The sequence below is a fragment of the Leopardus geoffroyi genome, chromosome B3 (assembly GCF_018350155.1).
Source record: "Leopardus geoffroyi isolate Oge1 chromosome B3, O.geoffroyi_Oge1_pat1.0, whole genome shotgun sequence".
NCBI lineage: Eukaryota > Metazoa > Chordata > Mammalia > Carnivora > Felidae > Leopardus > Leopardus geoffroyi.
In genome coordinates this window covers 20,778,600-20,790,507 of record NC_059337.1, presented here as the reverse complement: position 1 = coordinate 20,790,507, position 11,908 = coordinate 20,778,600, and the positions used below count along the sequence as shown (strand labels likewise).

General features: G+C 38.7%; 1 protein-coding gene and 1 long non-coding RNA gene across 6 annotated transcripts in view; one reads left to right on the top strand and one right to left on the bottom strand.

Annotated features, from left to right (window-relative positions):
• The window catches only part of FAM189A1 (family with sequence similarity 189 member A1), a 466,939-nt gene that overhangs the window by 154,573 nt on the left and 300,458 nt on the right, over nt 1-11,908 (bottom strand). The gene's annotated exons all lie outside the window — the stretch shown is intronic.
• LOC123582594 lies at nt 7-11,251 on the top strand. 2 transcript variants are annotated; one of them, XR_006704473.1, is made up of 6 exons: nt 7-371; nt 3,441-3,524; nt 3,603-3,672; nt 4,882-5,015; nt 9,133-9,292; nt 9,638-11,251. It is a non-coding gene; the product is annotated as an uncharacterized LOC123582594 (long non-coding RNA). The 2 variants fall into 2 exon arrangements; XR_006704472.1 differs by lacking the exon at nt 3,603-3,672 and having other exon boundaries at nt 12-371.

The window sequence follows — 11,908 nt, the reverse complement described above, 5'->3', positions numbered from 1 at the left end:
GGGGGGGGGCGCGTTGCATCACGGAGACTGCGCTTGCGTCGGCGGAGACTGCGTGTTGCGTCACAAGGGCTGCGCGTTGCGTCAGGGGCGTTTGCCTTGCCGCTGCGCGTCGGCCGAAGGAAGCGGGTGGTGTCGGTGCTTCACCTCGAGTCACAGCAGTGGCTTTTGTTGTAATTAAAAGTGTTGTCCTCACCAAGCCCCCCAAATAGAGGACAGGAACCAAAACTCCTAAGCAAGTGTGCGGCTCGTTTTAGGACCACACGGACTCCGGCAAATACTGCAGAAGTATTACGAGTTTTAAAATCGCGAGTATTTTCAGATGGAGGGAACTCAAAGAACGAATGTGGGAGAAAAGTAAGGGGAGGTGGAAGGTAAGAGTGTGAAAGTGAAGTAAAAGCATTTCTTTCTACATACAGCGACGTTGAAAAAATAAAAGACCCAGATGACTCTTAATTTGCCTTTGCCACCCCCACCCCTCGGTGCAGGTTCAAACCGGCCTAAACATTTACCACCAGTTACTTTTCTCTAATGCCCTGAAGAGTTTATTAAAAACGAATGTTTGATAAAGACAGGCTTGCCTTGTAAACAGGACTCTTAACCATGTTTTTGCTATTGCAGTATTTATAATTATGCATTAAACTCCCCCTGCTAGACAACCAGGACAAACCAGCACATAAAGCACGTTACAATCAAGTGTTCTTGCTTCTTTCTCTTGGAAAGCACTTGCTCACGTAAATTGCGTTGGGTCCACAACCACAATTTTAGCAGAAATGAATAAGAATGCTACAAACAGAAACGTGCTCTCTCAAGAGATTCTCAGTTATTTTTGGGCATCACTGATCAAGAACTGCAATAATGCGAATCTCTTAAATTTCTTAATTTTTAATATATTAGCCTTAGGGCTCAAAGAAAAGAGAACCCAGGGGTATCATGTGCAACCCTAATAGCCAACATGAGTCATTTCATTAGCTCAAACCATCTGCAGTCTGCTGCCATTACTTCTACAGATCTTAGCAAATGTGTTCCTTTTCTATTTACTGACTTGCAGAGAAGAAACTGAATTTCCTGCTTTATCTTATTGAAAGCAGCGCCCAGAAAGTGGGAAAACTCTTCAAAGAACCAAATCAAACTGAGTTCCTCTTTAATGCAAATATATTCAAAGGAAAGCAATTCAAAACACATTATTTGAATAATAGCATCAAAACACAACCTTATTAAAATTTCATTAAGTGTTAGTAACATAAAATTTTTGTTTGTAATTCAATATGAAAATGCAATCTGATAATGGCATTGGAACTGCAATACTAAATGTAAAATGATACTCCATGTTGTGATGCAAGTATGCTAAAATCTAGTGAGCTATGAGTAATAACTCTGTTCCACGCAAGATCTAACAATATATCCTCAAGCATCTGTCTTAATGACAGAAGCCTACTAAGAAAAACAAATATATCATCAAGGCACTCATTTTTTTTTTTTTTTACAATGAGAAAATTCATCTCCATTTTCCTTACAAATTTGGGCTTCATGTTAAACCTCCTGCAATAAAAAATTCTGCAAAAGTCCCTTCCAATAGAATCAGCTATAACGTGAATTAAAAAAAAAAAAAAAAAAGATGAAAGAGAGAAAGAAGGGAGGAAGAATCAGCAACCAACAGATAACAGAGAAGTGCAAAATGAGATGAAAGCCACTGTCAACAATTAGGCTGCATTTTCATTGTAAATCTGCAGTGTCCTTCAGCAGCATCTGTACTCAGCAGATTGTCATACTCAAAGTCAGAAAAGATTTCAGTTAAAACACCTCCCTACACTGTGTCCAGGAGAATGCACATGAGAAAAGACAGACATATAATAATACTAGAATGAAGTTTAGGTGTCACATGGAGAAGTCACCCAGACCCACACTCCATTTTAGATTGACATGGGAAGCCATGGATGTTTGAGGAAAAACTTGTGATGATAATGACACAAACATTAATAATAATACATACAAACAACAGCTAATGATTATTGCAAAGGGTCAGACTATTCCAGGGGTGTACATATATTACTTCAGTCACTACAACAACCCTGTGAGGCCTGTGTGTTTATTATGTTTCTCTTCTCACAAAGGAAGAAACAGGCACAGAGAAAATATTAACTGTCCTATAGCAAGTAAGTGGCGGTACTGAATTAAGACAGTGCACCTTCAGAGACTCCTCTTAACCATATGTTAAAGCAGACAGAACATAAACATAGTGTCCTTAAAAAAGCAAAGTTATGGAGCCATATGGACCTAGATTAGGAACCTGTGTGATATCAAGGCAGCTACTGACCTCCTTTCTGTTTCCAAATCAGTGAAATGAGATTACTGTAGTCTCCCCTGATCCACGCGGAACACATTCCAAGACCCTCAAAGGATGCCTAAAACTGCAGATAGTACTGAATCTTATATATACTATGTTTTCTCCTATACATACATATATATACCTATGACAAAGTTGATAAATTAGTCACAGTAGGAGATTGAAAATAATAATAAAATAGCACAATTACAACAATATACTGTAATTAAAGTTATGTAAATGTAGTCTCCCTCAAAATGTCACCCTTCTGATATGGGATGATAAAATGCCTACGTGATAAGATGAAGTGAGGCGGATAACGCAGGCATCATGATGTAGCATTAGGCTATTGACCTGAGATTATGTCAGAAAGAGGATCATCTGCTTGCAGACCACAGTTGACCAAGAGTAATTGAAACAGTGGGAAGTGAAACCACAGATAAGGGGGGGACTACTATAATAATCCAGGCATTAGGGAACTGATGAGAGGTTTGCCAAGTACCTCGCATAAGGTGGGACAGGGTAGTTGATAATAGATTGCTTCTTTCCAGAGGCTGTATGTTAAGGAAAGTGTCTGAGGACTTTACAAAGCTGTATATAGAAAGATGTTTACTGCAGTGAAACACAAGTACATACAAAAATCAGAAAAAAGTATGGAAAAAACATATTAAGGTGCTATTAAAATTATTTTAAAAAGGAAATTAATGTTGATTGTGTTGCTTGGGAGATAAATGAGAAATACATTCTCAATGATTTTGACTTCATGGTGACACCATGCCGTAGCAGTTATACACATTCAAATTTTCAGCAAATTCAGTGTGACTTGAATACGACATTTATGACTTTTTGTTAAGCCAGTGAAGTAATAAAGACAAGTGGTTTAAAAAGAAGAACATTTTCAAATGGTTTATGGTAATGATCTTAATATTTTTATTACTAGACAAAAAAGTAAAAATTCTTTGAGGCAAAAAATTAAGCTAGCTGAGATTTCAAATGCATTGAACAAAGAAATGCCTACTATCACTTGCTCTTTAGATGTCTGAGTAATTAATTGCTTTATTTCATCTCCTTGGTAGCAAATGACTGCCAGCAATCTCTAATCATCTTTATTTACTAGGTTCTCCTCTTCACTCCCTGGTATTTCTTGCAGAAACAGACAAAGATTTAAAATTTTCTGCCAGCAACCTAGTGCAAAAAGCAGGTAAGGGCTTTTGGGGGAGAAAAGCAATGATAAAAGCATGCAGCCATCATATATGAGCAGCTTCACTGCCTTTTCCAGTGAAAGAAAGTGGGACCGTATGCAGTATGTGAGCAAAGGAGTTGGAGCGGGGGAGGCAGATACTATTTTGGTGAGTAGACAGGAGGAAAACGATTCCAGATATTTTAATGGTTGTAATAAAATCCCTTGTGTCCATTCATAACAAAGATCCATAGGGGTTAAATCACACAGCAGGACTACATGAAAACACTTTATCTCTCTTGAAAGGATACTTTTAAGTGGCAAGAGAGCTTTCCTTGACTGGTGGAAGAGGCGGGGGTGGGGGGTGGTGGTGGAGAGGTGCAGTTTGATGAGATAGCTCTTTCCAAGCATTGCAGCCATTTGGCCCAGAAGCACCTTCTCAGACTCTTTTCAAGAAATATAAACCTTCCAGTTACCTGGAGCCTTTTACTTATGAAAATCATTAAGGTCTGTTAAGTTATAAAATTACAAATACACAAGGTCTCTCAGTGGTGGCCAAAAATTTTTTGTTTGTTTTTGCTACTTGTTCTGCATCTTTTCCCTTTAGGAACTGCTTCCCATCTCTAGGAGACCTTAGTAAGGCTCTACCTTTCTTTCCTGAGTGCACATGACTCAGGGCAGCCACAGAGACTGGTTCGGAAGTCTATCCAGCATCCTTTCAGAGGCTCACATAGGTTCTCTTTCCCTGAGCTAACAAGCTAAACAGTGATGGAAGCCTAGCCTCCTTTGCCTTTGCTTGGGCATAACCTGCTTCATGGTGAAGCCAGCTCAAAGGAGATCCAAGAGATGGAGAAATCCTAATGCTGCCAACTCCTGGATCCTGAGTGCAAGGTCAAACTAGGGATAACCACTTACTGAAGCAAGTCAGATGTCCTTTCGCTTTATCTGCTTCCAGTTGGTTCTCCTCACTTGGAACTGAAAAAATTCTGGCCAAGCAATATCCAAACCCAATGAAGCAGGAGAAAAGAGGGTATTAAGGAATGAGACTTTGTTTCAAAAGGAGGGGGCTAGACAAAGTTAATATTACCTGTAAGGTTACTGAATGTAATCAGATGTTATCTGAATATAAGTTGATATTTTTATTGTTTCTTGGCATATTCTGGGGTTGAGGAAAGCACTTATGATTTTAATTGCTGGCAATAAGGCCAAAGTAAAAATCAGGAAAGACTGTTTTTCCATATAGAATGTACATGTGAGCTAATCTGGTGATTTACCTCTGCAGAAAGAAGTTTCAGATGACTTAGAACATATTTGAAAACATTTGCTATTCTAGAGTAGCTGTGTTCTCTCCTATTTAACCCAAAGCATTTCCCTACAGGCCACACTGTTCAAGATGACAGAAGCCTCATTCTTTTCTTCTAGATTTCACTTTAGCCTGTAACAGAGGTAACTCACAGGGCAAGGGAACCAAGGAGAATGGACAAAACTAATACCCAGAGACGGATAAGACAGGTAAGTGTTGAGAAAACTGAGCAAATTGAAATGGGTTAAGAATAAAAGAAGGGAATTGGAACGAAATACAGAAATAATGAAGGCAGACAAGAAAGATCCCACCTATGCATAACTGGTGGTCCTGAAGGAGACAACAATTACAAACAGAAAACCAGAAATAATATTCCGAGGTACTTTAGAGGTGGCTGTAGGAATCCTGGAGAAATGATAATTTTGCACAGGTCCTCTGTTTCTCATTCCCTCTTCTTCCTGGTTCCCTCCTTTGAGTTAAATTAACAACTGAAGCAGGCATGCTTTCAAGGCTGGAGAGTACACAAAGACCATGGGTTCTTCAAAGTCTGCAGAGAAGAGAGTTAGTACAGGGCTTCTTCCTCCCTGAGATGAAAATGAGAACTTAGGTACCTGATAAGGAGAAGGCTTGCCCCTTTCCAAGGCCTGGGAAGACCCAGGATCATTTACTTGTGGATATTCAGCCTTCAGAAACCCATGTCTCCCTTCTGAGAGCCTGTAGCTGTCTTCTTTCTGAGGCTAGTTCTCCAAAAACCTGCCCCAGGCTGCTGACTAATTGCCCACAGTAGAAGCCTTACAGGCAGGTCAAATGCTATGAGGCCTTGAGCAGTTTTGCTCCCTTTTAAGCCTGGGCTCCTAGAGGCTGCTTCATGGTGCCTCAGGAGACATGTAAACAGTGTATTCTTTGATTCACAATGGCTTATAAAAGCAAAGTCAGCTGTGCCAGAAACTTCTGGGCTTCTCACCACTTGTTCCAGCCTAACACCTTACCAGCAACTCCCAAAAGCATGATCTGCAGAGGAAAGAAATAAGTGCAAACCTGGCACAGGTGAAATAAGAAAACTCATCAACAATGATCCAAGAATTTGAAGAAGTAATAAAATTGACAGCTACACTGACCAAGAAAGAACACCCACATTGATTAAAAAAAATGAGGAATGTAGGCACCTGGGTGTCTCAGTAGGTTAAGCATCTGACTATTTTGGTTCAGGTCATGAACTCACAGTTTGTGAGATTGAGCCCCATGTCGGGCTCTGTGCTGAAAGTGCGGAGCATGCTTGGGATTCTCTCTCTCTCTTCTCTCTCTCTCTGCCCCACTTGCATGCTCTCTCTCTCAAAATAAATACAATTCAAAAAAATCAGGAATGAAGAGGGGGTACATCACTACCAAACTTAAAAAGGAAAAAAAAAGTTTATAAGGGGATGCTATGAGCAATAAACAACTGTATACCAACAAATGAGGTAAATTTGGTGAAATGGAAAAGTTCCTAGAAACACACATTTCAAGAAGAAATAGAAAATATAAAGAAACAAAGATTGACTTAGTTTAAAAACTTCTCATAAAGAAAATCCAGGTCCAGATGGTTTCATTGGTGAATTCTACCAAAATTCTTTACAAAAGAATTAAGACTCTTTACAAACTTTTCCAGAAAATGAAGAACCGATTCCCAGCTCATTCTGAGTCCAGTACTGTCTTGATACCAAAACCAGCCAAAGACATTATTAGAAAACTACAAATCAACATTTCTTACAAATACAGATGCAAAAATCCTTATCAAAACAGTAGCAAACCAAATGTGTATACATATATAATATATATTATATATATAATATGTATATATAATACATATTATATATGTAATATGTATATAATATATATATATATAAATATATATATAAAAGATTGAAGACACTACCTATCAAAATCGCAGCTGCATTTTTTTAAATAGAAATTGACATGCTGATCCTAAAATTCATAAGGATATTCGAGGGACCCAGAATAGCCAAAACACTCTTTAAAAATTACAAAGTTGAAGGACTCCCACTTCCTCATACTTCCACAATAATGTCAGAACAACACTATTGTAATCAAAGCTGTGAGGTACTGGCACAAACATAAGACATATTGTTAGGGGCTGAATTGTGTCTCCCTCCTCCTCAAATTCATAAGTTTAAGTCCCAATTCCTTCTACCTCAGAATGTGACTGATTTTGGAAATAAGGTCTTTAAATGGATTAAGTTAAAATGAGACCATTAGGGTGGGTTGCTAATCCAGTAAGACTAATGCCCTCATAAGGACATCATCCTTCTTCATCCCTGGAGGAAACACCAGGGATATGTGCACACAGAAAGAAGGCCATTTGAGGGCACAGTGGAAAGGCAGCTGTCTGCAAGTCAAGAAGAGAGGCTCAGGGGAAACTACACTATTGCTAATACTTTGGTCTTGGATTTCTAGCCTCCAGATTGTGAGGAAATTTCTGTTGTTTAAGCCACCCAGTCTGTGTATTTTGTTATGGCAACTCTAGTAAACTGATACACATACAGAGCAGGAGAGTAGAAGTGAGAGTGCAAAAGCAAATCCATGCATCTATGGTTAACAGATTTTCAAAAAAGGGACCAAGATAATTCAGCAGAATAACAACAAATGGTGTTGGGATAATGGATATCCTCATTCAAACGAATGAACTGAACCCTGACCTTACACCACATACAAAATTAACTCAAAGTGGATCATAGACCCAAATGTAAGAATTAAAATTCAAAAACTCTTAGAATGAAACATTGGAGCAAATTTTCATGACCTTCCATTTGTCAATGATTTCTTAGATAAGACACTAAAATCCCAGGTGATAAACAAGAAGGTTGAGAAGTTGGATTTCATAAAAATTAAAAATTTGTGTGTGTTCAAGGAGACTCAAGAAAGTGAAAAGGCAATCTATGCAGTCTGGGGGAAATTATTTGCAAATAATCATGTATCTTATAAGGGACATATATACAACATATAAACAACTCTTGCAACTCAATAAGAAGACACAAATCCAATTGTAAAGCTGGGCAAGGGATTTAAGTAGACATGTCTCCAAGGATGTAAGAATGGCTAATCACATGAAAAGATGTTCATCACAATTGGTCATTAGGGAAATGCAAAATCAAAACCATATATACTAACTTCACATTCACCAGAATAGCTTTAAACAAAAAGGCAGATAATATCAAGTTTGGCAAGGATGCAGAGAAACCTCATATGTTGCTGGTGGGACCATAACACGCTACAGCTTCTGTGGAACACAGTTTTGTTGTGGGGAAGGTGGGGTATGGGGAGTGACTGCTAAAGGGTATATGATTTCTTTTTGGGGTGATTAAATGTGATAAAATTAGATAATGATGGCTGCATAACTCTGAAGTATGCTAAGAAGACACTGTATACTTTAAACAAGTGAATTTTATGATATGTTAATTATGTCTTTATAAACCTGTTTAAAAAAGAACCTGAAGAAGGTCAAGCTGAAGAATCTTTAATAAGATGTTCCTTCTGAAGTGTAATGAGATGAAATCAGAAAAGAAGACTAAGAAAACAGTAATGAGAACCCTCAAGTAGATGCAGTTAGGGCACCCAGACTTTCTGGATCAATAGCAACAGAAAGAATTAAAAAAAAATTTTTTAATGTTTATTTTTGAAAGAGAGAGAGAGAGAGCGTGAGCAGGGAGGGGCAGAGAGAGAGGGAGACACAGAAACCAAAGCAGGTTCCAAGCTCTGAGCTGTCAGCACAGTGCCTGACATGGGGCTTACACACAAACCGTGAGATCATGACCTGAGCCAAAGTTGGACACTTAACCGACTGAGCCACCCAGGCGCCCCAACAGAAAGATTTTTTTTAATTAAAAAGTTAAACTAAAGTGGAGGAGAGTCTACTGTTGAAATAATGATTTCTCCACTGTCACAAAGATTTTTATTTATGTTTTAGGTGATTAATGAACATCCTTATGCTATATGGTTTATGGAACACAATTTCATCCTTCCTCTGCCACCAATGGGTCCTGGAAGACTTCTCACTGGTTAGTTCTCAGCCTCTTCACCTGCAGAAAGGCAGGGCTGAGTTAGGCAAACTTTCAGCTATAAAATATGATTAATATATGAAAGAATTCTAAATCATAAATCATACACACATATTGGAAGGAAAATAGAAAGCCCATCCTGAAAGTAACATGTAAAGAAATACCTGGTTCCTCATTTATTAGATGTCCATATACTGGAGCATCCTGAGTTTCCCAGAGCATCTGCTCATAAGACAATAAATTTCCTAACTTGGCTCTCTTTTTCTTTAAGTGACACAATTCTGTGACTTCTAGGACAAGTGGAGGTCTCCATTTAAAAACCACTCTAATGTTGAATGAATCTTTAACAGCAGCAAAATATCTTGAGGAAATGGGGGCTTTGGTTGTTCCTGCTGCTTCCTGGCTTCCTGTACCAGAGACATCAGACAAAGGTAGGCTTTGGGGGCTGCAAAATAGCCTTGACCCTCAAATATTTTTGAGAGAAGGGGAAAATCAAAAATAGGTAATAAAGTCAATTGTGCATGCATTGTGATCCAGTGGTTTCAAAACTGTATCTTCCCACTCACGAGCAAGAACAAGTACCTGTTCTCTCAAAGAGATCTACCATATCAAAACATATCAACCTATACTGTGAAAATTGCCTCTGAGTTAATCATAGTGCAGTATGTATAACTCAATGCAGGATATTCACAAAAAAATGCAAAATAAGTTAACATCTACAAAAGTATAAGTATTTTATGGTATGTGATTTTAAGTTCTTCTCCCTTGCTTCACAGGCTCATTTTTCATTTCCATATACAACACTGAAGACAAGATCTACAATAAAAAATAAGGCAACACCCACCCCCATCCCCAAAATAGCCTTTCAGACACATGCAATGGATTAATAAGGAAGACATACATAACTTGTTTATTGATCTAGCTCAAACTTTGACATAGTCTCCCTTACCCTGATGTCATATCTTTACTACACTATACTGAATTGAATTTAGCTCCTACAGTTTCTTAAATACGACAACTGGGAACAATGAGATTATATACAAGAACTATACAAGGATCGTGAAACTTAATAAAATTTAGAGAAAAAAAATCTAGAAATGTGAGAGTGATTCAGGTGAGATATGTCACCTCATTGACCATGGGGTTCGGTTCACTCACTAATTTGGCTGACCAGATTTCCATGTGTACCTTCTGGAAGCTGCCCATCTGGTAGAAAAAAGAAAATCTTAACTGTAAAAGAAGAAGGAGAAGAACAGCAACAATAGTTTTTTTCAGTTCATATAGTCCAGTAAATGTGATACTTCCCCCCAAAAATATTTTCAGAAATTAAGAATTGATGTAAAGTATCTTTCTCCCTGGAGGGAATAAGAAAGTCAGATGCTCTGTCCTTTGTACATGGGCAACGCTTTCTCTTACCTGGACTTTCTCTCTCTCACCTGGACAAAAAGGTATGATGATCATTGCCTTAGTATGAAAACCATTCAAATAAGTAAAACCTATGCTCAACCAGAACTCTCACTTCTATCCACTTGTCTTAGAGCATTAAAAGACCAATTGCTACTCTAATTCCATGAAAACTTGTAAATCATATAGGGCATATGTGACGACCCTGATAAGAAGAGAATTTGACCAACTCGTCCCTAGTTCTCTCAGAAGATACCCTCAGAAGCTCAATACTAAAGGAAACTTCAGTCCCGGATCCTCTAAGTGCTTTCCTTGCATGTGCATGAGATGTTTTGGCAGCTCTGTGGAGCTTTCAGAAGCCTTGAACAGAGAAAATAAGAAAGAATGGCATTCCAGGGAATAAACAAGTTTGACCTCAATTGGACAAAAGGAGGCACAAAGCCTGGAGAAGGAAGAAACAGAATAGGTAAAACAGAACACACCCTGTAACACCAGGGGAAAGTAGCAACCTTATAAATACAAACATGTTGGACAGCAAACGTACCAGTGCTGTGCGTGAGAAAGTGATTCAAGGAAGAGCGAAAGCCCTGCACATCGGGTGAGAATCACATGCATCAGGGAAGGAAGAAAGCGCAGAGGGGAACCTGCTGCCTACTTATGTGCCCGCCCAGCTGGCTTGGCCTCAGTGCTGCATCCAGCAACCAGGAAGCCACTGTGGGAAAGCCAGCCCTAAATGCACAAGAGGCCAAGGAGCTCGGTTTCCTGAAGGATCCCTGCCTCCTGAAGCTGGCAACAACATCCCTTCATCTGGCTGGATAAAGCAGGGCATCTTTCTTTCACGAGAAACAAGAGGTATTTGTTTTTTTTTAATTCAGATTTTATTAATCCCACAGGTTTGAGAGAGGTGGCATGGGAAAAGCAAATGTTAGCTAATTAACTGCTTCCTAGGATCCAATCAGTCATTAAAAATGTGCTTATGAAATTTTCTTGAGCTGTTCAGTTGTTTGTAATTATCCAAGTGGTTCATACTACTCATGCATGTTTTCTTTTCCTTTCACATGCACCTCTAAGCAAATTACCTAATTCAGTGTGGTTATTACTTTGGACCTTTAAAAACTGTATATTGAGAAATTTCACACAATGATTAATGTGGATATATCTGTTATGCTTATGGCTAATTCTTTGTGTCCAGGTGTGATTATTAGGTGCAAATTACAGAAATTTAGCCCAACTTATTGCCACTTAATATCAACATCCATTCACATGTTCACTTGATTAATCTTATTCAAGGGCAGTATTTTTTAAATTTATAAATAAATTATACAACCAAAATAACAAGTGACTGGTTTAAGAGTTGACATGTGGCCCAGTTCTGGCCAGTGAGATGTGAGGAATATTTTGGTAGTGTGTGTGTGTGGGGTGGGGGTGGGGGGGTGGGGGAGAGTCTGAGAAATGTCTACTTGCTCTCAAAAAGAGGTTCACAGGAAAAAAAATCCTCTTCTACACATTTTACATCTGTGTGTAATGCCTCAAGCAGTGGCAGTCATCTTGTGACCATGAGTAGAGCTAAGCCAACACATCAAAATATTGAAACTGGCAGAATGAAGAGCTGGAAAGAATCTGAATCCCGGATGACTTCTCTA